Genomic DNA, 22,796 nt, shown 5'->3' on the forward strand with positions numbered 1-22,796 from the left:
CAAACTGCGCATCAGACCAGATAATGCCCCCTATCCTTCATCTCCTTATCCAAAATGAACGTTACATTTCTACACCCAAATAACTCTTCCCTACTCCTTCCCATCTGCTTTCCTACCAACTTATACCTACCCACTGACCTATTTTACCTCTCTTCCAACTCGCCTGCCTAAATAATCCATGTACCAACTTACCAGCCCACTTACTGCCTACAACAATATTGTAAGGGTCCTTCTGTCATGTCTCCACATATCAAACCGCTGGTCTTAATATTTTGATTATTCTTTTCCATCTTGCTAATTTTGTCTTTTCAACTTTACCTGAATTCAAATGCAAATTAATCGACAATTTTGTCTTTGAGGGCAATTTACAGCGTAATTGAGGACATATGTTCTTTAATTGCCATAAGGGATATCGCGCTGTCAAGTAGTGTTACTCTCAGTGGACTGCGTAGCCGTCGTTGCGATACAGTAGTCAACGTCTCAGTGTTGCTCTGTACCACACCGAGTATACTATTCGTTTTGCTTTATCTCTACCATGGTTTACAGCCGTAGACGCGACTTAAACCAATTTACGCAAACAGCTCCAAGCCATGCCTTAAGAAGCCTCGAAAAGGCAATTTGCGAGCGTACGTAATTCATCCGATCTAAACAGCAGTGGGCGGCTCAGTTAATGCCATATTCATGCCACACAATCTGACGCTGTCGCTTTTTCCATTAAAAGTTCATCGATTATCTTTAAATTCATCCATGAAATGTGACAATAATAACTGCAGCATCGTTAATATCAATAAATATGAAGTTGACGATGTTACACGGTTTTGACTCTTGTTAGTTGATGACTCTCGCATGTAAAACAACTCAATCATATAGTACATTCGCACTGTCTCGCTCATTACTAAAGTACAAGAATTAGTTCTAGTGTTGAATTCTCTGATCTTTTAGATACGATCCTCGATTCGTTTCTCTATTCCACGTTATTTTGTTTTCTGTGCGTGTATTTATAACGGTGTCATGGCCCATTTGCTAATGTTGCTTGTTTTGTGTTTCTGCAGTGAGGTGTTTTAAAAATCGTCGAGAGCTGTACTGATACTCTCGGGAAATAAATGCATCACCGACGGGATTTCTGGATGTCAGCCAAGCCTGGCACTCTACGGTTTCTTATGAAAAAGGATGGGCCTGACTAACACGGTTAAAATCAAAATTGGGTACTCACGATCACAACGGATGGAACACCCGGTTACCGTCGAGAGCAACCTTTAATCCGACGCTATCCATCTTTTGCGCCACTTATAAATTATTCAAGTATTTTACTGACAGACACTGCGCTCGAACGGCAGGTAGGTAAGTCGTCTGCTTCACGTGATGTTGATAAATTATGAGTAAAAATAACCTATCCGAGATTGCGATTTCTACGGCAAATGGAAAAGTAATATTCCAAAATGGTTACGAGACGTTTTCTAACACTGGTAATTCTTTGTAATTATTCTAACTGTAGCAACAACATGGACAGTTTTATCCTTATTACCTCATACATATATTTTGAAAGTGTGACCGTAGGAACAAAACATGACGGACCAAGTAAAACTTTCTGGAGGATGTTGAAAGGCAGATAATTACACATATTTGCTCTCGATTTTCCTTTAATGCGCCAAAAATCCTGTAGAAATGTTTACAAAAAGGAAAACTGTATCAACGGAATGTTTTGCCCATTTCTCTTTTTGTGAAACTTTCACCGGTAAAGTTCGGTAAAAACAAATGTAAAATGATGTTTAAAGCTGTATTTTTGTCTTTTCCCTTGTGTAATCAAATTTAGACCACACTGACTCAAAAACTATTGAACGAAAGACAAAATAATGAATGGGTATTTTTCTGAATGACAGCGACCACGACCCGTTAAAATTGTTTAAATGTACCTGTAGATATGCTTTTTAATAAGAAACGCGTGGTTGCATGACAAAATAAAACCATGAACATTGTATTTTCTTTGCTACATGAAAATTGTATTTCTTTACTAGATTTCAAAATGACTTCACGAAATGTATGTGGACTGAGAATGAGTGGCAATACGGTAAAGGACTTTTGCCGATGTGAAAAGTTAATAATTACATGTAGTATCATTCATTCGGCGCCATTGCTACTGTAAGCGATGTCGACCTAGTCTTCGGTGTCTGTGATGCTAAATGGGCAAATTTCTCATCAAGCATAATTAATTGAGTTTACATAATTATCTGCATTCATCGTTTTATCGGATTTCTGGAACTCTCAACGACCTCTCATCATTATTTTACAACGAACGTGACAAATTATTGCGAAACCAGTATTGTAAGACCCTCTCCCCTTCAACTTATCTGGTGCCTTTGCTGCTGCATGGCTAATCCCCAGACACGAGGGACTGCTACAAGGCATGGTCGTATGGGACATTTATTTGATACTCGCCATTCGATAGGAACAGTACTTGGTAATCTGCCATTATCATACATGTATGTGAATACATGTGAATTGAACGGCGGAAAGTAAAACTCTTTCAGATTATCATGCTTGTGTTGAGTCTCGATACTCCATTAATTGTATTCCGTTTCCGTGGCCAAGCATAAATGAAGCTTGTATGTCTTACAAATTCAACGCTTTCGGGCAGTACATCACTCGCATCGCCGAGATAATTTGATCAGAGAATACGTGATAAATAATAATGCGTTCCATATTTTCTGTTCTCTCCATCAAACTGTGCTAGAAGGGGTCATTGGTATCCCTAGCATATTGCAGCATTGTCTTCCCAGAAGGATCATGGCCATCGGCAACACAGAGTAGCGATGAGCGTGAATATGAACATGATAGCTTCCCTGATTTTTCTTCCAAGTTGCCATTGACAACAGCATGTCCACATTGGACAGCGATGTAGATCCGGCACCGGCGTCTGCGCGTTCCCAAGTCGAAAATTTCGCTCGCCTGCGAAGGAACTGTCAAAATCAGTTATGACTATTAACAGGCCTGTTATCTCGTCTCCCGTGACATATCGTTTGAAGAGATGGGCAGGTGCGACTAGATTGAACCCTTAGCGCAGGTCACTGCAAGCTAGTACATACGGTTTTCACAATGTGTATTTAATAGGAAGTAGGAAAAGATCATATTATGAAAAAAGCTAAATGTATGACTATGCTAATACAAAATATGATTTATGTAGGGTTATAATCCGTTACGACATGTTTCTCAACAACAGACACGCTGAAAACTTATCTTCGCCGGGAAACAATTTTCAACGAGAGATTCCTTGTGCAAAGATGCTCACGCTGCGCTGAATTACACAATTCTGCACACGTAAAATTTCTGACAAGGCGTTGCCTCAGCGTTTTACCTTCTTGCCAAAGGAAACTGAGACGCGAAACAGCAAAAACTGTAACGTTTTGGTAAATGTATGAATCCCGGTGAAAACAATGCATGGGAATGATTGGTACGAGCGACTGTCCCGACAGACCATGTTACCTGCAGTAGGAAAGCGGTTTGCAACAAACACAAGGCAGTATCACTGCAAATATGCTGTGTATAAGATGTTTACTTCGAACTTAACCGACGTAAAGCAACTTTTAGTTATTGGTGCTGTATGTTTTGATTTGGCATAGCACAAGTAGCAAAGACACAACTTGGGGAGGAGCGCATGCGCGGTAACGGACTTGCTGAAATATTCAAGAATAGTTCGCGGATGCGCGGCGCCCTCTGCAGAGAACAAATTATCTCGGAATGTAAAATTGTCAACAGTATTAGTAAAATTTACGCAGCGCTGCCTTCAGTTAACAAGCAGATTTTATTTTAAATAATGAAAATATCGGTAATGACGCCAATGCTAATTTTCATGTCGATTATGATGGTTAAGACAATGAGAGTAAGTATTATGATATTATAGTGTTTGATATATTCTTTCATTTAATTACGCATCGTTACGTCACCTTTTAAGCTGCAAACGACGGCTTCTGAGCTACCTAACCGTAAGTGATAGAGACTGTATTTCCACTCTATCTAACCACGTCTGGTGCCTTTTAAAAACCTTTTAGAGACGTAACTATCGTTTCCAGGCAAGCTGGCTGCAGCTGTAAAATTGCTATTCCCATTTGTCATGTGCGAATGACATGAAAATTTGACCCCGAGTTTGTTCTATCATCTATGGGAGAAGGCATAAACTATAAGTCCTCTACGTCAACGTGCTGCCGTATTCAGTAATCGCAAAGCTGCAGTAACAACGAAAGAAAAAAGTCTTAAATTGTCCCATTAGGCGATGGGACGGAGGAAGGGAGCACTAAAACCTATATAGACATGACACCTTACATGCGTGACCTTGTAACTATGGCATAAACTCTGCCTATATAGCAGTGTTGGGTGACTCATTATCGCCCTAAGACATGTTAACGATCTCTTGATCACGCCAGGCACTTTGGAAACCGTCGTCCGTTACAGCTGGCTATACAAGCGCAGTCGGCGACACCATCTTGTCCAATGACTGTGCCTCAAATCTCAACGAGAAAGTCAGGCCTGGCTACTACAGCTTGATATTCAAAAACCGTTCATATATACCTACGAGGGAGAGATGCTCGTAAAAACATGTGATTAAATTCCGTTATCGGTGAGTCGCTAAATGCCTACAAATGAACAATTAAACGCCTGGGTTATATTAAATACAACTTTGAAACCATTCGCATTTGCACGTAAAATGTGAGTGTCTTTTCCATGGCCGCACACAAAGCATGAGATGGAGTGGTTGAACTCTTTTGATTCATTTAACTCCATCCTGGCGGTATCTCGTATCTTCATATAGACAGCTAGTGACGATCGACTACAAAAGGGGTAATTTGGTGCAACAGATAAGAGAGTATGATTCCATACACCACATCTATATTACAGACGCCAAGCTGGGTTAAACTGTCTTCCCCGGGGTAAATGAAAACGATCGCGACATTTCACCAGGCTTCAGTCAGATTTAATCCGCCTAGAGTCAGGATTGACCGCTTTCTTTGAAGCCGTGACAGACTGATTTTTTTTTGGTGCGCATGTTGAAATTAGCCCGTGGTCTTCTCGATCGATTTGGATTTCCTGACGTCGCCCTGGTAACACCAAAATAGAATTTGCTATTTTGATTGATAAGATTACATTTTAACGAAAGAGAGTGCTTAAAGCCCTGGGCTCCATCAAGAACGGATAAAAACGAACCCTGGCAACCGTATTCAACCGTCAATCGAAGGTATTAGAGAGAAAGCATAAAGATATATCAAAGCAAATGAGCTATCAATGAATAATAACGAATTAAGCAAATGGAACAGGCATGAGTGGTTTATTCCTGCATTTAGCTGCAGCAGATTCATTAATTTCAGAAGCGAGTCTGAAAGCCAGTTGAGAGTAACTTCGATGCATTGAATGAAGTCGTAGTCCCGGAGGAAGCAGTAATTTGCATAACCATTGCGGAAATTTGCATATCGTTTGCAATGTCGTCTGCTCTTAACAATCGAGAAGTACACAGATTTGCTGGGAGGAAGGCAGTCGTTCGTAATCGCACTGAAGCTAGAGATCAGATGGAGGATAAGAGCGTTACATGACGCGTCTCACAGAATGCCTGCATCGTAGTTACGGCGGGATTAGGGAACCTCACATCATAAAAAAGACTTAATCGGGGGTGTATAAAAGCGTATATCCTCTAACGGCAGGCGCATTACTCTGAATTACGACATGTCGAAAGCGGTTTGAATGTTAAAAGTGGCCAAACTCGGTTTAATACAATAAAAATACGATTGCCCAGGACACCATGTTCAAGCATGTCGACACAGGCAACACATATTAGAAATTAGAATAGAAGAAAAAGCAGAATCTAGGACTGCATGTCATTTTAGTTCAACATATGTGAAATATGTCCTGCGGGTCTTTTAGGGTCGCGGCGGAGTTCTAGCGACAGTGGAGAAGCAAACAGCTCCTTATTTACAAATTTATTTATTTACATATTTATTTATTTATTCATTCATTCTTATACAGTGTTAATGGTATCCGTCAATGATTAATTTTCATCGAGGCTCAATACATTACAAGAACTCGTAACTTCAGTTACGTTATATAAGCCTGGACAGTTCCGCATTTTCAAGTAAATTTCGACAAAACTGTTTTCTTCTCGCGTTATTGTCGCACAAACAGAATGTGCGAGCTTCAAGACGGGAGCAGCAACAAGGGAGGTTGTAAACATTAAAAATACCGTAGTTACTGTGTTTGATATTGATGTGTAGAGTTAGAACCCCGCTGGTTTGGTCTAACGAGTTAATGAAAGGAGATGACATTTGTCAAGAGAGGATGGGATTTGTTTTCATTACGCATTGCCTGTCAAATGAAGATAATATGGTGTCAACATCTGGTTGTGTCAGCATCGATTGACCTAGCAAGTGATGAATTGAGCGGATTTAAAGTGCCAATGGCATTCTAAAATAAGCTGGTAAGATATTTGTTGTTTGTAAGCGGTGGCAGCAACAAGCTGACAGGTGGCGTTCCGTCGACGGGTTTTTTCTGTCGATCCAGTACATGACCTGACTGACTGACGTCTTGGGTGCAACTGAAACTCAAATCTCAAAGTGCATATCAACCACTCTTACTTCACAGCAGCTGTCGTTGCAGTTTGGCTTGTACTCTCGCCTGTCGTTTGGATGCGGCTGAAGCGATAATTTGCCATTTCTTTCTGACTTGACGTGCAGCCAACAACGATTTCAAAGCGTAGCTACCCTCCGTACAAGGCTTACAAACATACGATAAAGCAAGTATCTGTTGCTCTTCGTACGCGCGCCTCTCCTTCAGTGTCACATTTTGATAACGAATTTAATATCACTCAAATTTGCGCCATTTTCGGTTACATATCTCATTCTTTCAATCGTAAGTACTGACGGTCATGACCCCAATTTTAACTTTTATTGGTTGAATAAAGAATCACTTATTTTATTAGGGTGCAGTAATAGTAATCGTATACTGCTCAAGGTAGAATTATAGGTCGGTGGCCCATTGACGGTGGAAGGCGCCTCGGGGACAGCCTTTTCGAACCTAGAAACCTTGCAATTTTTTTCCTGCTCTAAAGGTTGCATGCACTCATTTCGAAACCATTAGGGAAAATTGAATTTCATACGTTCTTTTTATTTCAGAAAATTGAAAACATGTTTTATCCCGATGAGTTGACCAGGGCAGTGGCGGCCATTTTGAATATCAAAGAAAGTGAGCGCGGGTAAGGCCAATCTAAAACTTTGTCCGGTGATTCCTGGTTTTTATTCTTGCTTATAAAAGAGAAGAGTGTTAAAAATTTCCCACAGAAAATCATGGGCCAAATTTAATTAGATTTTCGTGTTTTAAGTGAACAGTTGTCGTGTTATTGGCTTCCACACTGTAGCGTCATGGAGGTAGCACACAGACTGCTACCTCCATTGCAGCATCTTATCTACTCGCACTACCTTTTTCATTTTCCTGTAAACTAAGGGGCCTCTTTCTCGAGTCTGACGGTTGTTTTGTTCCAACGTGCTGCGACAAGGTCCATTCAGTGCGATTCCTGCATTTTATTTACGATTTAATAATTCCAGCCCTGATTGGAACGAGGCCCATGGGTATCTATCAAAATATAGGAAGTTTGTCAAACCACACGAAACCGATTCTAAAATCATCTTTATCGTAATTTGTCAGAAAGCCAACGACTATTTCAATTATGGATATCGAAAACTAGACGTAACGCTACAGCGTATGAAATATCCTAGAAGAATTTTTTGCGTATTGAATAACGAAGACGAACTACTGCATTTATTCGCTCGCTCTACCTGCGTGGGTGAATTGATTGTCGGAAATGCGGACGGTTATAAATTGGTAAACCGTTTACGCCTGCGAAGAATAAATAATATGAGCGCGAAAACGTTGGACGCCTGATTGATTTGTTCCGAGTCGCTTAGCTTTGCGGTAATTTTCCTCGCGACTGAAAAATGTCTCGATTAGTCAAATTTTCAGAACCACCCTACATCCATAAATTTACAAGCACCATAATTTGTGAGGATAATTTACGCTTCTCGTATAAAAAATACGCTATGCGTGTCGATTTCTTTAAAATTCTGCTGACGTCACACGCAACCCGCATATGGCTTTGGAATTACGTAATATCTATGCTGGATTTTTCCCAGGGCATCGTGCTCCTTTATTGGTCAGACGGTGGTCAACGGTATTGCACAGGCACGCAAGTCTTGCATGGGCGGCTCTGGCAGTCTTGATGAAGTAGTCGTGGAAACCCACCTATCATCCGCACGGGATGATACACATATATTCGCTCACGTATACACTTCATTACTTCTCAGTCTAATTTACTTGTCATGAAGAATAATAGCTTAATAAACTGTCGTATAACTAGTTATATTGTAAGTCACCTTGACAAGGTCAAGAAAGAATATTGCGTTGTGTCCGATGCAGCAAATACGTACAACTTCAGCGAGTGCCAGTGGCACTGTGCACTATATATATATTTCTCCCTGTTGTTTTTTTATATATCAGAGACCATAGTCATACGATCTTTTTCCTCGGATTTATTTTGACTGGACCTTGGAAAAATTACACCGATACCAGTCACTGAAAGTCATGGAATCATGCCACTTACACGAAACACACCCTGTGATGCAAAGTTAATTTCATTACGTCACATCGAATAAGAATTGAAAATGGATATTACCTCAGGACTTAGGAGTTTCCACCACTCTTGTGATCACCAAAGGACCCACCATTGTATTTCACTACCTTATCACGATGAAGCTCTGTGGCAACGTGTCAGCTCCGTGTCTGATGCCTTTCTGCCAGAACTGGCAACTTTATCTGGGGTCCTTGATAGATTTGAAATTAATGGCGGTAGATATTTCAATAAATTTACATATATTACGCATATTAATTTCAGTTTTTAAAAATCTCGCAAAAAAGGTGTAGCAGTGTAGTCAATATACTTGCTGAAATACCGTTATATTCCAGACAAAACTATGCTTTGATAGAAGTGCAAGGTAATTACAGTGGACAAAGAAATAGCTGGAAACTTTCCAATCACCACAGCGAAGCAGTAAAGAATATACTTCATAAGGTTCACGCAGCGCTAATAATGGGAAATGAAAGCTACTTGATTATTCATTGAAAAGAAATTTTACCGGGTTGTTCATTTCAATTGATGAAACAAATGAGACTGAATAAGTGAGACGCGTGTAGGCCTACCTGACACAAATGCAAAGGGCGCGGTGTGTTCTGGGTCAATTTTATCACTGTTGAAGAGACTTCCATCGCTCTTTTAACCCAAATTTTCTGCTATTATGATGATGGACATCAGTGCCGTTGACTGCATTTTTCGAATTGCAGCATTTATCTGATGACAAATGCATGTGTTGTATGGCAGGTGCAAGTCTACCAAGTCATACAGCCAATGCGCATGCTCGCCGACAACAACACACCGTTTCTTTGTGCAGGGCGCGCATATAAGCCAGATCGTATTTTTATGGCGCTAGAAATGGCGTGGTACCGGGGAGGGGGGCAAAATAGTTTGTACAGTCAGTATACTACTGCATAGGCATTGGAAGGTGTGCCACTTGTCCAAAATAGACGGTACTCACTGTCGGGTTATATCTGGTGTTCGTTCTCGCCCGACATTGTGAACAAGGAATATCCTATTTTGGCCCAGACAGGTCAGAGATAACAACAGCAATAAAGTATGTTCGATCACAGTCACCCGTTTTCTAAAATTCCCCTTTGCGCCTACACGCCCAATAGACGTGTGTACGTATCCCTGAGAAGAAAACATAAGCTTTTGTAACACACCTCATCCGCAGTCTGTGTTCTAATTCGCCAATTGACAGTCACGTGGGATGCGTTCTTTTTGTGCTGATCCACGTAAACGACGTCATCAGGCATCATTTGTCGGAACTGTTGCCTGCCAGGCATCAGTTCCGAAAAATGATGCCCGCTGACGTCAAAAAAAACATTGGCGCATGCGCGAACTGGAATGTAAACAAAGATGCCGTCTGCGGACAAGCGAAACGATAGTCGAGAAATTTCTAGGTTTATCCTACTTTCTGAAGAAGAACTGAATGCTCTGGCTTCAAACAAGGACTCGAAACGAGCAAAGACGATAATCAAAGGTGCATTAAACGTTTTGCAGAAGTATTGCGACCCTGTCGGCAAAAACTTTTTCTTGCTGAACCACTCCAACATATTACATCATGCGACAACTTTTGTGTATGGTACGTGCTTATTTATGACTACGGATGAGGTGTGTTACAAAACACATATTGACTGGCCATTAGGGCAACAGCATACGTCTTTAACCCCTCGGGCCTGTGAGTCACCCCCAAAAACAGACTGTTTCCCTCGGCCTACGGCCTCGGGAAACAGTCTGCTTTTTGGGGGTGACTCACAGTCCCTCGGGGTACAGACGTATGCTGTTTCCCTCATGACCAGTCAATATGTGTATAATGTGTGTATCTGGCGTGTAGGCGCAGAGTCGAATTGCAGAAAACAGGTGATTGTGGGTCTGATCTTACGCACAGCAAGTAACGCTTATCAACAGTTATCTCGCCCTGCCCTGGGGGAATTTGATCATGCTGATTTGTTGACTGAAGGGGCCATATTTACTTGTGATAATAAACAGTAAACAGCACCAGAGAACAACAACAGGGCGATAATTTCTCGGCTTTGTCAAAAGCGCATCTGAGAGAGAAAGAAGGTAGTGACACAAAAAATATCTTGAATAATCGATGCCGCCAGGCATTTGCAGACAGTAGAAAACGAGAGTCATGTTCGAAGAACAGACGGCATCCGATATTTGACCGAAACCAATCTATACAACTGTAAGATGTGACCTTTGCATACAAACAACCGAGGAGAAGTCACGACACAAGCATCCGGAGAAAAGTGAGGCTAAACAGTGAAACAGGAATGAATGCGTACGTATTTTCAATTTAGAAGAAACTAATCATTGCTTAGAACGAAGGCCGGCATTAGAAACCCAACAGAAATGACAGACACATAGAAATGTTTTTATATTGGAGAAACAGATATCCGGACAGCGAACTGGAATCCACAGCTGATTCGGAGAGATAACTATCGGACTGTGTGGCTTGGGTACGGTAAGTGACATCAAAGGCGTACATCCGGATCCAACTTCACAGACACGAAGAATTCCGAGTTTACAGCGTATCGACACGGGTTTTGCATGGCACACAGTTTTCCTATAAATTATGGATCAACGCGCTCTTTCTATAAATGCAATTAACTTGATTAAATGCGAATGAGGTCATCTACATAAAAGTGCTGAATACTTCAAGTTTGAAATAATCAGCATTTACATTCTCATCCTGCAAGACAGCTGGGTCTTCGTTCCTCCAATGCGTGCGCTATACAATCCTGCCCGTGTGTAACTGGAGCATTTCGTCTGACTCGAGAAAGTGGCACCTCACACGACATGTTGGGAAAATCAATTCAAGAGCGAACGGCAGGTCATTTTCATGGACATCGCATTTCATTTAACCGTAGGCTGTATCGTCAAGGAGAACTGGTCTTTCCGATATACTGTATTCGAAAGAGCAAAAAAGGCGCAGTTACCGAAAGCAATGGACCAGGTTTAAGGCAAAACATATCAAAAGTACTGCCTGAACCATCCTTCAAGGACCCTTCTGTTGTGGAATGACGTCGTTGACTTATTGACAGAAGACAGTCTCTTTTGCACTTTTTGTGTGGGAATCGGCAGTTTGATATATATGCTAAATGGAGGTTGAAATTGAAATATGACGAATTACGTGGGTCGGCTGGAGAAAGAAGCGGGAAAAAATCGATTGTAACAACCACCGTGTCTAATTTCAAGGTTCCATTTGAGCAGAAATCTCGTGTTACATAGGAAAGGAAAAGAAATCAATCTATGCCTGGAAGATATAATGGCTAATGAAAGATGGATGACTCTTTCCATACGATGGGAAGGAGGAGGTGAAACTAACGAAGCCAACATTATTTCGAATTTTTGAATTTGTTGACCAAAGAGAAGCGCCTTATGTTGTCGTGATGGTCTTCAGCGATGCTGAATGTTCCATTGCGGCGAAAGTTCCGTGTGAACGACAATAATTCTGGTAACAATAAATGAAACACAGAGAATATACGTGAAAACTTTGCATGTCCCAGGAAGAAGGTCGCCAGACTGTCCTGAATGCCGTTTTACGGTAAAAAAAACACTGACATACATCAACATACCTATAATGATGTGTTTCGCTTAGAATGAGGACCTCATACCGTTCTTGATACACTTTTACACGATGAAGATTCAACCTTATCTTGCTTTTTAAACGAAAGATCACGTATTATTAACGTCAGGGAGAGGATATCATTTGACCAAAAACTTAAAACAGGAAGATGTAAGCATGCCCTTGCTAAAAAGTGGCATATGTCATGAAACTTTTGGTGTCCGCAGATCAGGAACTGTGTCAGTCTGTGAAACGAATCCGCATAGGGGTCACAGGGTAGACAGGAGGGGCATCAATAGCAAAAATAGTCCGACACTCGCCACAATCGGTATTATTAACTATGCAGTTTTAGGGATTTCACATCTTTCAATTGTAAAAATGTATAGACGGCTCATTATACGACTGTATGATTTGTCTTTTGGAAATTTTGCATATTGTGAACATAGAACGAGATAAGGATAGGAGACATGTAGGAAAATAAATAATGCATCTATACAGTTTCAAGGAACTAGCTTTGTATCTCAATTTTTGAGTACTAAAACAATGCTTCTATATATCAATTTTATATCATATGTTTTTCTTCTATGATGTAGAAAATTGCTCAGGACAGCTCTGGAGCAGACTTCTTTCAAAACTCTACAACAAAGCAACAAGTATTGGTTTGTTTTCTTCCAAGGGGGAATTTCTGCAACAATCGAGCATTAATTTGAAGACAGTGGCAACGATTCTAATTACACGCAAGCAATATGTAGTTTTCGATACACTGGAGATTTCCCTGAATAAAGTGCCCACTTAAGTACAAAGAAATGATAAAGATGACATTTGTCTAGCGTGAACCCAGTTGCAGATTAAATGTCTTGTAAGTGGCAATTAATTAATGCCGACCATCAAACGGTTCTTTTTCATGAAGGTAAACTCTGCACAAAGACATGGCCTTGAGTTTTCCTTTTTTAAACAGAAGGTTTTAATTAAATCCATCTTCAAAGGCTCTAATTAAATCCATCGTCCTTGACGACCGTTTCTCGGCGGAGTATCCTGGTACATTGTATTGCACCGACCGAAATGACCGCTTTTTCCGTCCTCGACATCGCGCGTTTGTGAACGGTCGATACAATGCTTTGCCACAGATCAAAATACAGGCATCTTTTCTGAACAACGCTGCGCTGTTCAGCTAGCTTAATGAAACAGTTATGACATCATAACATTGAAGTCTGCTTTATGGACACTTTCAACGGATGGATAACAACCAGCTATATTTAGTAATGTATACATTCATCATGATTGACTACATCTAAAACAAACATAAACAGTTTTGTGCTCCGGTTCTTGAAATAGGTACTCTGTAAATACGAACGAGAAAAAAATCACACTTTGCTGATCTATAAAGGCGTAGAAGTGTGTGCATATTACCTCCCTGAGGCGAGAAATAACCATGTATTCGGAAGAACCTGAACACACGTTGATTGTAACAAAGTGTTTTATCTGACAAAATGGAGTTCGAGAGGTGTTGACAAATCCACTCTATCTTATACTATATCTGACGGATAATTTATTAGACATTGATCTGTTAAAGATCCTTTCTCCGAGGGCTCGAGAGAATCTGTCGGTATTAAAATCAAACAGTTTCAGAGAGGTTAAAATGTCACCGCTTACCTTGCCAAACAGCCGGCCCGGCCACAATTTATTGGCTTTAAACCTTGCCTCACGAGCAAAATGTCGACAAATGTTTCTACGTTGCTATTTATCATCGTATCCCATGGGCCGTGATGGCTATTACTTTAACATAGAAGTGAAACCGTTGACGACACTTACAAAGACCTCAATGATGCTAAGTCTGATCGCATGCAGTCCCACCGGAGCCTTCTGCAAAATGCGACAACCTAACAAATTGTTGTATTCTTCTCCTATCAATGTGTTGCAAGGTGAATGGGGTTGGGCCGGGGAAGGGGGCTTTGAAGATTTTTGGGGGAAGGGAGGTTCCGCCCCTTTAGCAAAGGATGATAGAGAAATAAAAAAATTCCATCAGATGTGAAGTAAAAAATAACATACAGGCAGTTACTTTAAAGGTAAACAGTCGTCGGAACTGCGCATGTGCGAGTTTCTTGTTTACAAACAATGTATTTCGTGCACGATATCTCGATGCAACTCATCATCATAGCTGCAACATCTAAATTATACAATGTAGATTATGACAGACATGTTTTAACTTTCATCAACCACCATCGTACCTTGGATGCAGTGTTTACATTGGTCGTATGGGTCCCATACGATCTTTCAGCGCAGTTCCGACGACTGTATCCCTTTAAGTCTTTACCCTTCATTTTCAGGGCGCCCCATTTAAAATTTCTGTAATTTTTGGCGTGTCCTTCGGGTACACCATTTTCATAATTCAATGTCTGCGCGCAATGCGGGCGCCCTGGTTTCCTAACATCTTTCATTTCGGCGCACTTCTTGGTTATGTTGTTATAACATCTGAATTCATTACATTTAATTTCATTGATGCCTTGATTTAATTTTATAGTTAAACTCACACCTTTGCTTTTTTTACATGTCCCAAGTTTTTTTTAATTTGAACCATTAAGTATAGCTTTATTCAATTGTTGTGCTTCTGCTACAGTTTCTCATCCTTACACCTGAAAATATCTTTTACAGTTGAATCCGCAATTCCGAGCTTGTCCACATAGCCTACTCAGGATATCGTGTGTCCACTGTTGTATTTTACAATGATGTGCCAGGCTTATCATGACTTGTCATCAAAAGTATTTGTTGTACATAAAGTGGTTCCCTCACTCGCCACAATAATTAATGTTTTTAGGACTTTTTTAAATTTAAACCAGCTCTAAGCACACCATTTGCAATGCAATGTAACGAGGCTTGAACGAGGGTGTAAGAATTTGCCGTAAAATAGACCTATGTCACGATCTCAATCTTCCTCGTCCCCCCCTACGGAATATCAATGGTCAATCCCTTAGGCAGTATATCAGAAGTGGACACTCCGAAGATTACTACCTATAAGGTAAGCTTGTCGGAGATGAAAAACGATATATTTATTGGCCAGTCTTTACACGGCATACTATTAAATGAACACACTTTAAGTCAGCCTGTATAGAAGATGTGTTACAGTATCCACCCGAAGCACACCTGATCAATGAGCTGATATCTCTATCAAAGCCGCACACTTTACATTCAGCCCACACTTGACTTTCAATGTATAAGTGTGGACATTACTTGACTATTCACGATTGAGGATAAGACCAACGGTACAAATAAATGTGATATCTAAAGTAACCAACATATTGTACACTATCTTAAATCTGCAAAAACTTTCCAGCGCATGAAAAAAGTCCTGTGAAGTGGGGGTTGCCCATTATGGGACCTTTCTCGAGGGGCTGATGCCGTAAAATGTATAATATGAAAATCTTGATCTACGTACCGTATTTTCAGGAGCTGTGTAAGAGTTTAACACATACGTTTTGTTGTAGTTTAGACCTGGAAATGTTTTTCTTTGACACATAGATGCAAAAAAACGACTACGGTAATGTATCCATGTAAAAAATGCATGAGATGATACAAAAATAAAATGTTCCTGAAATCCGCCCTGAGGTTAGTATATATGGCACCCTTTCAGAGCATTAACGTCGATTTTTGTGAAACTGACTTTCTAGTCTTATTATTGCCTTTCAACTGTTTAATAGCTGATTCTGTTCACGTCTTCCGAGAAAAGGTCAAAAGGTCACACTAAGCGTATGCACATTACAAACGTGCTACATTGTGAAATTTTAAGCAGCGCCTGATAGTAGGGCTTACGCGACACACCTTAAACAGGAAAAACAATGTCTACCCAAAACACATCGATTGACCGACAACTATTGCCATCATCTGCCTAATGATAACGTATTCTGTAGTGAAGTGGAACGAATGGTAAAATTTTAATAAAATATTTCATAAATATGATGTAACAATGCCATCATCTGCCCTATGGTAATTTATTTCGTGGTCCGATGGGACGCACTGTCAAATTTCATAAAATGTCTGATAATAATTGGATGTTGACAGTGCAGCATTTGTTAGCAAATTGATGTAATCGGCTTTCGCCTGCTTTTGAGACCTCTAAGGAAACAAACTGTCCTACCCTATCGATGAAAATTCAACGATGATTTCATTGTAAACCGGTAAGGTGCGTCTAAATACGAGCAAGCACCGCAAGATTTTTCACAATCTTGCTCAGTCGACTCACAGTGCTTAATCCGATGCTGGTTTGATAACTGGAACCACAAACGTGCAAAATTCCCAACCGACATCAGGACTACGTAACTGCTTCAAAAATACAAATTGCCCTGTCGTGGTGATGTTTTCAAGTCTTCATAAATATTCATGTCTTTTCTTTGTATTCATACATAATTCTACGTGCAAGATAGGACTTTTGAATGTTTTAGCAGGGTGTAAAAATTGCTCCAGCGCTTGAATTGCAAATGTGGCACACTCTTGTATGAGGAAAGAGAGATCTCCAAGCAATTCAATGCGATTTAGTGATGAGTGTAAGATAAGAAAAGAGCGCTCTCAAAAAAATGTCATTGCTGCTGCGGGGGCGGACGGCAGTGTGATAAAATTTATTGTCTCCTTGCATGGCAAGTTATCGTTCCAGCCACTGAATAAAATGTTTTTTAAATGATTGACAAGAGATGTTGCCATAAAAAATTACCAGGCACCATTTTCTCGCTATTTTTTATAAACCTGCAACATCATTAACGGCCCGGTCCTGTTAACGTTCATCAAAAGCTTTAAGACACCTGGGGGGTAACACTATTTCTGTGTATGCAACCACATTCTATAGGCCGGATCTAATTGCGCTCAGATATATCGGAATTGCGGAACAAAATTGTAATTCTCGCGAGATTGGGCGAGACTACGGAAAGACATATTGCGAGGGAAAAATATGATATACATGCAATGCCAAACTTCCAGTGCCACTGAAAATGTGAAGATAGCTGAACAGATCTACTGAAGACAATAAAAAATACACATTGGTGAACAACTGAATGGTGACGCTGTATCTGTTTATGTGTCTTGACCTCTGTTGTCCTGGCCCCTGGAACAGAATAAGCTGGGCTAGCAGAATTTCAAACCTATCGGGTGACGCGAGCATGCGAAAGCGATTGGTATTCAAAGCAAGCATATGTAAGGGCCAATCGTGCAAGAACAGCGTGTTTGAAGGAGAGAGTATAGTATGAAGAAGTGCCTGTCGGTGAGCCACAATCGGCATCGTTACGGCGCTGATATGATGTGGATTCTTTCAGTATCCTTCATTTTTTTAAGTACATGATTGGTAGTTTTCTTAAACTTGTACTTCAAACGAATTCCATCAACCGTTGAAAAAAAACCTGGAGTATGTTTTTTCGCCGTCGTGTTGAAGTCAGTCGCCACGCAGTAGTTGTATTATTAATATTTCATTCGACTAATTTGCCGGGAGCTAGTACGTCGATTATCTCGCTAAATGCAGACTCATTCCACTTGTTGTTTTCAATTTAATCACAAGCCCAGTAAAGGAGGCGGGAACTCAGCCGTTTCTTTTGTAATTCACGAAATTGCGGTCGAAAATTACGATGAAGCTGACATTTCGTATTTATATCGAATTGACACAATTTCGGTTCGGTCCGTTGCACAGTAACAACAGAAAAACAAAGCAACACGTTTGCACAAACATATAGAAATACAAGCATCATGGTTGTTTTTTCTCAAGGGTCTGTAGTTTATATAGATGCACACATACACGTGCATAGACGCCTGCATATGAGCATTTACAGAAATACGTACTTACTTATGCCTCGAAACACGCGTATCTATGAATATAGATAAATGCATTTATGAATATAAATAGGCAGACAGGCATGCATGAATGCACGTAAGTAGGTACGTATATACGTGTATACAGACAAACAGACACACAGACATATATACATATCATTGTAGGCCTACATACATGCATGTAAGCATGCATGCATGCATAGTACCTACCTACCTAGTAGGCCTACCTACCTACCTACCTACCTGCAAATCAACGGCAGAAAGGCATCGAAAAAACAATATCGGATCTACTTTTTCCGCCTTCCAAACCGCACCCGCCTAAAATTTGAGCCCCTCACAGTTAGCAAACAAATAACCGCTTCAAAATACCAATGAAAGCTATGTACGTACAATATGCTGTGTTTGTGAATGTATACCATCATTCTTTGCAGAAGCGGTAGCTAGATGTAATCACGGGCACTTAGAATGTTCAATGTAGAGTAACGTAATAAAGGGTATGTTTTTAGCGTGTACCAACCAAACCAACCGCCTGTGGGTGTAACAGGCAATGCTGTGTTTTTTAACATCACCAGCTCGAATACTTTCTGTCTTGTACGGCTTTTGTAATCTGCAAACTGACAAATATTCGGAACTTCCTCAACAATGACGAGCGGAATATAAACAGACAAGTAAATGTTTTTGCGTTCAGTGGTTTATAACGAGTTGAGTAATCTACCAAACAACCTGGACAGTCTTGAGTTTTTGCAATTAAACCCTCACTACTATATTAAAATATCTGAATCAATAGTCGGCAACTCACCCTTGAATGTACCATTTTACGCTCAAAGAGGACGTAGCTCTGTTAACTTCGTCAAAATAATTTAGTGTTATGCGTCAAGTAAATAGTGTACTAGGTCTGTTGTAATTTTTTTTAGGTTTCCAACTTAGAGTCTGTGTATGAAATGGGCGCGACGTGATTTTGAAAAATAAGACTAGAATATAGGCCAATGTCATTACTAGATTGGTGTCCATTTTAGTACTATTTTGATGGTATGGTATTTTAAATGTCATATTTTGCTTTGCAAAAAAACATGCATTACCGATTATATAATGATTTTATCTGAAACCTTATCGCTTGTACACGTGTAGATTGATAAGAACTCCAGTAACTTGTGGAATTTTAAGCACAATGTGCTTGTCTGGCCTTAATGATTTTGATGGAAATTTACGTTATGGACAAATTTCACTGTTGTTTCTCAGTTATGACCATAGCGCTCACTAGTAAACACTTATAGCCTGGTCATGAGGGCTATAGCGCCCGTCTATTACCCCGAGGGGCCGTGTGTTACCAGAAACACATCGCTATTCCCCGAGGCCGTAGGCCGAGGGGTATAGCGATGTGTTCCTGGTAACACACGGCCACGAGGGGTAATAGATGAGCGCTATAGCCCGAATAAAGACCAGGCTATAGGTGTTTTTAAACACACCACATGCTCATGTTGTATTGTTATATAGTTTTTAATGTGTTTTGATATTTTGCACCGCAACAATCCATTGTGACAAGTTCACTGGGCGATGTTTCCACAGCGGTTTCAGTTGTACGTGGTACCACTTTCTTTCAAAAATATTCTAAACATACCTAGCGACATCCTTAGTTGCACTTTAATCTTTTCCGTCGATGAGCTGTTCAAGTTCCTACGCTGTTGGAATGTTGGAAAATGTTGGAAAATCTGTTTTAGAGAATGTGTCGTCACCTATCCCGGACGCACATCACGTTCTAGTCACCCGCCATTGTTGCAAAGATGCAGACGACACTACGGTCACGTGACCAAGCACTTTTCCAAATTTGGTCAGGACTATTTCCCTAGGGAAATAGCTTTTCAAAAAATGCCCTCTGACGTCACTTTTGTCGATCCGGTGGGGACTAGACGTATCTATTTTCTCGTCACGTGACGTATTCTGGCGAATCGCGACAGGGAATGAGCATGTGGCGTGTTATAACAGAGACTACTGTCCGTGATAATAGTGATGGATGTTTAACTGAAATGACATTCAATTATTGCGATGCATGGTCGGTCACTAAAAAAAAGGACTTTTCATGAGACAAAAATGAAATTGACATTATATTTTTATGAAAGTATTGTTTTCATTCTTGTTTAATTTGATATCTGTGTCAGTGTAATCTCTATAATTGTCTGACTTGCATGGGTATAACAATCTGAGGACCCTCGCTGCTGTACTAGTAAGAAATTTACAAGGCACCCCCTGAACGACCCCTCTCGTGTTCACCCTCCGTCAGTTTTGCTGACTTCCTAAGTGAGCGCGCAGAAGTGCATGAGTAAATTGCCTACGCAGAAGGGCGAATGGATGATGGATAATTATAGCAAGAATCATTTATTTTGACAGACGTTTAAATTAAGACATATTTTAAGTTCAAGTAGATCAATAGCGAATACAAGCAAACTACATTTTTAGTAATTTTCTGAAACGATGTGTTAGTCCTAAAGGTCTATTCAAAAGATAACGTCTTAACAGGGTCAATTACGACGGAATAGCGAACAGCAGGGAGGTCTGCAGTTTTAATACTGGTATATGTTAGCCATAAAGCATCCGTCAGCTTTCCTGAATTATTTATGTCTGTCGATGGTTTCTCTGTTTTCAGCCTTGATAACCTTGATACCATGGCGATTTTGCTGTTTGCGTTCGGGGACAGTAGACCTCGATTCGGCTGATTCGGACACAGAAAATGAAAACATAGCTCTGTCACTGCCGCCGGCGCCGCTTTTTTTTGACCTTTGACCCATTGGTTTAGAATTTGAATCCCGACACACTACGTTGCTAGTTTCTCCTCTTCATTTTAACTGGGTTTTTTTCTTTGTACACTGTAAGCTTGAAATAACACGGTTGATTTAAGTGTATCATTGCTAGTTGTGTAAATTATTGCACACCTACATATAGAAAAATAAAAAGCTCTCACCTGCTTAAGGTAGTATGCGCCTCGAAAGTGAAAGACTTAAACTTTTGCTTAAACTGTCCTTAAGGAACTTTCAACCATTCTCTTTCAAAATCAAGAGTAAAAATCGGGGGTCACCTTGCAATTTTGGTACTAGAGAAACAAATAACCCAAGATTTACCGATATTTAAAATGGCCGCCATCCCTGTGTTAATTCTATGGAGAAAAATAAAATTTACGAATTTTAAAAAACTAAGCCGGTGAAAAGTTTTCTTACACCAAGAGTAAAATGAACCCCTACAAGTGGTATATCAGAAAAGAATTGTAAAAGTTTGAGGGTCCGAATATCTGTCCCCCGAAGTCGGCCATTTTTCATGAATTTTGTTTGATATGAGATACTACTTATTTCGTTTGACATGTTGAAAGATACTAAATGAATGGGTGACCATGCATATATTCGACCCCGGTTTTAGATATGATACATGAAACCATTGCGAAAATGAATTAATGGTCATGACCATTAATTCATTTTCGCGATTGTTTCATTTAATTTGTCTAAAACCGGGGTCGAATATATGCATGGTCACCCATTTATTCAGTGTCTTTCAACATGTCAAACAATATAAGAAATATCTTGCATCAAACAAAATTCACGAAAATGGCCGACTTTGTCCCTTTAAAAATTGGTGATTGCTATGTCAATACATATGCATAATACAATTTTGGTGAAGGTCGCTGGGCGTATTGATATCGAGGGCCGTGTTTACACATCACCCACCGGACTACTCTGGGCAAATTTACGACGGGATAATTTCTACCTATTTCCATCCTAACCGACTTATTTTCTCTAATATATGTCGTTATACCTATAGATAGTATGGACATAAATAAAGATGGATAAAGGATGCGACGTGTCATTGGTTGGTGTGGATACACTACATAGAACTCGCTATGCAAATTAGTGCGACATGGTTAAACTTGCTCCACTATAAGTCTGTGGTCTTATTATAGTTTTAATATGTTCGATGATTGTCAACAAATTTGTCTTGTTTTTATTGTATGAGTGAAGCAAAGCCATTGAACGCTGCGTTATCGCTTAAACGTGAAGAAATCGCTTGGCGAGTTACTGAGATGAGCAAGGTCGAACGAAACAGCAGAGTGAAAAAAACCCGGCGGTTAATAAAATATAAAATACGCAAACAGAGAAAAGTATGTAATGAAAACGCGATTGGTTTTTAACCAGGGTTCACTTGACATACCGCTACTGTCCGGACAGCTGTCATTTTTTCAGGACGTTGAATGTCCCTCAAATCCTGAGAAATTCGCTCGCTGACGCACTGGCGATCGAATGTCCACAAGAAGCAGGTCGCACGTGACCTAATAAATCATGCGGCATGGTGAAAGGTCGCTTCTTTTGAACAACGCGATCCACGTATGGATGTATTCGTTATATTACGACTCTTTTCATCATCATCATCATCATCATCATCATCGTCATCATCATCATTGTTCCGTCGGGGTATGATTATGTCATACGTAATTACAAATGGCAATTACCGTTATGAGGCCCAAATTTGCATGGTTTCATGATACATGTAATTTCCCCTGAGATGTTAAATATAAAATTTAAAGTTGCGGCCATACGCTTAAAGGCCTCGCTATGGTGTAAACAATGGACGGTATATATATATATATATATATATATATATATATATATATATATATATATATATATATATATATATATATATATATATATATATATATAATATTATATATATATATATATATATATATATATAAATGTGTGTATAATATAATAT

The 22,796-nt window shown here is 40.0% G+C and overlaps 1 protein-coding gene across 4 annotated transcripts in view; it reads right to left on the minus strand.

Annotated features, from left to right (window-relative positions):
- Nucleotides 1-22,796, minus strand: part of LOC139149641 (bestrophin-4-like) — an 85,141-nt gene that overhangs the window by 59,761 nt on the left and 2,584 nt on the right. For 2 of the 4 annotated variants that reach the window (XM_070721483.1, XM_070721480.1), the window contains one exon: nt 8,705-8,852. The exons of the other annotated variants lie outside the window; for them this stretch is intronic. The gene's annotated coding sequence lies outside the window, so the exon portion shown is untranslated. Of the gene's footprint in view, nt 1-8,704; nt 8,853-22,796 lie in introns of those variants that run through there. 4 annotated transcript variants of the gene reach the window in all.

Source organism: Ptychodera flava, chromosome 14 (genome assembly GCF_041260155.1).
Source record: "Ptychodera flava strain L36383 chromosome 14, AS_Pfla_20210202, whole genome shotgun sequence".
In the NCBI taxonomy this organism is placed as follows: Eukaryota; Metazoa; Hemichordata; class Enteropneusta; family Ptychoderidae; genus Ptychodera; species Ptychodera flava.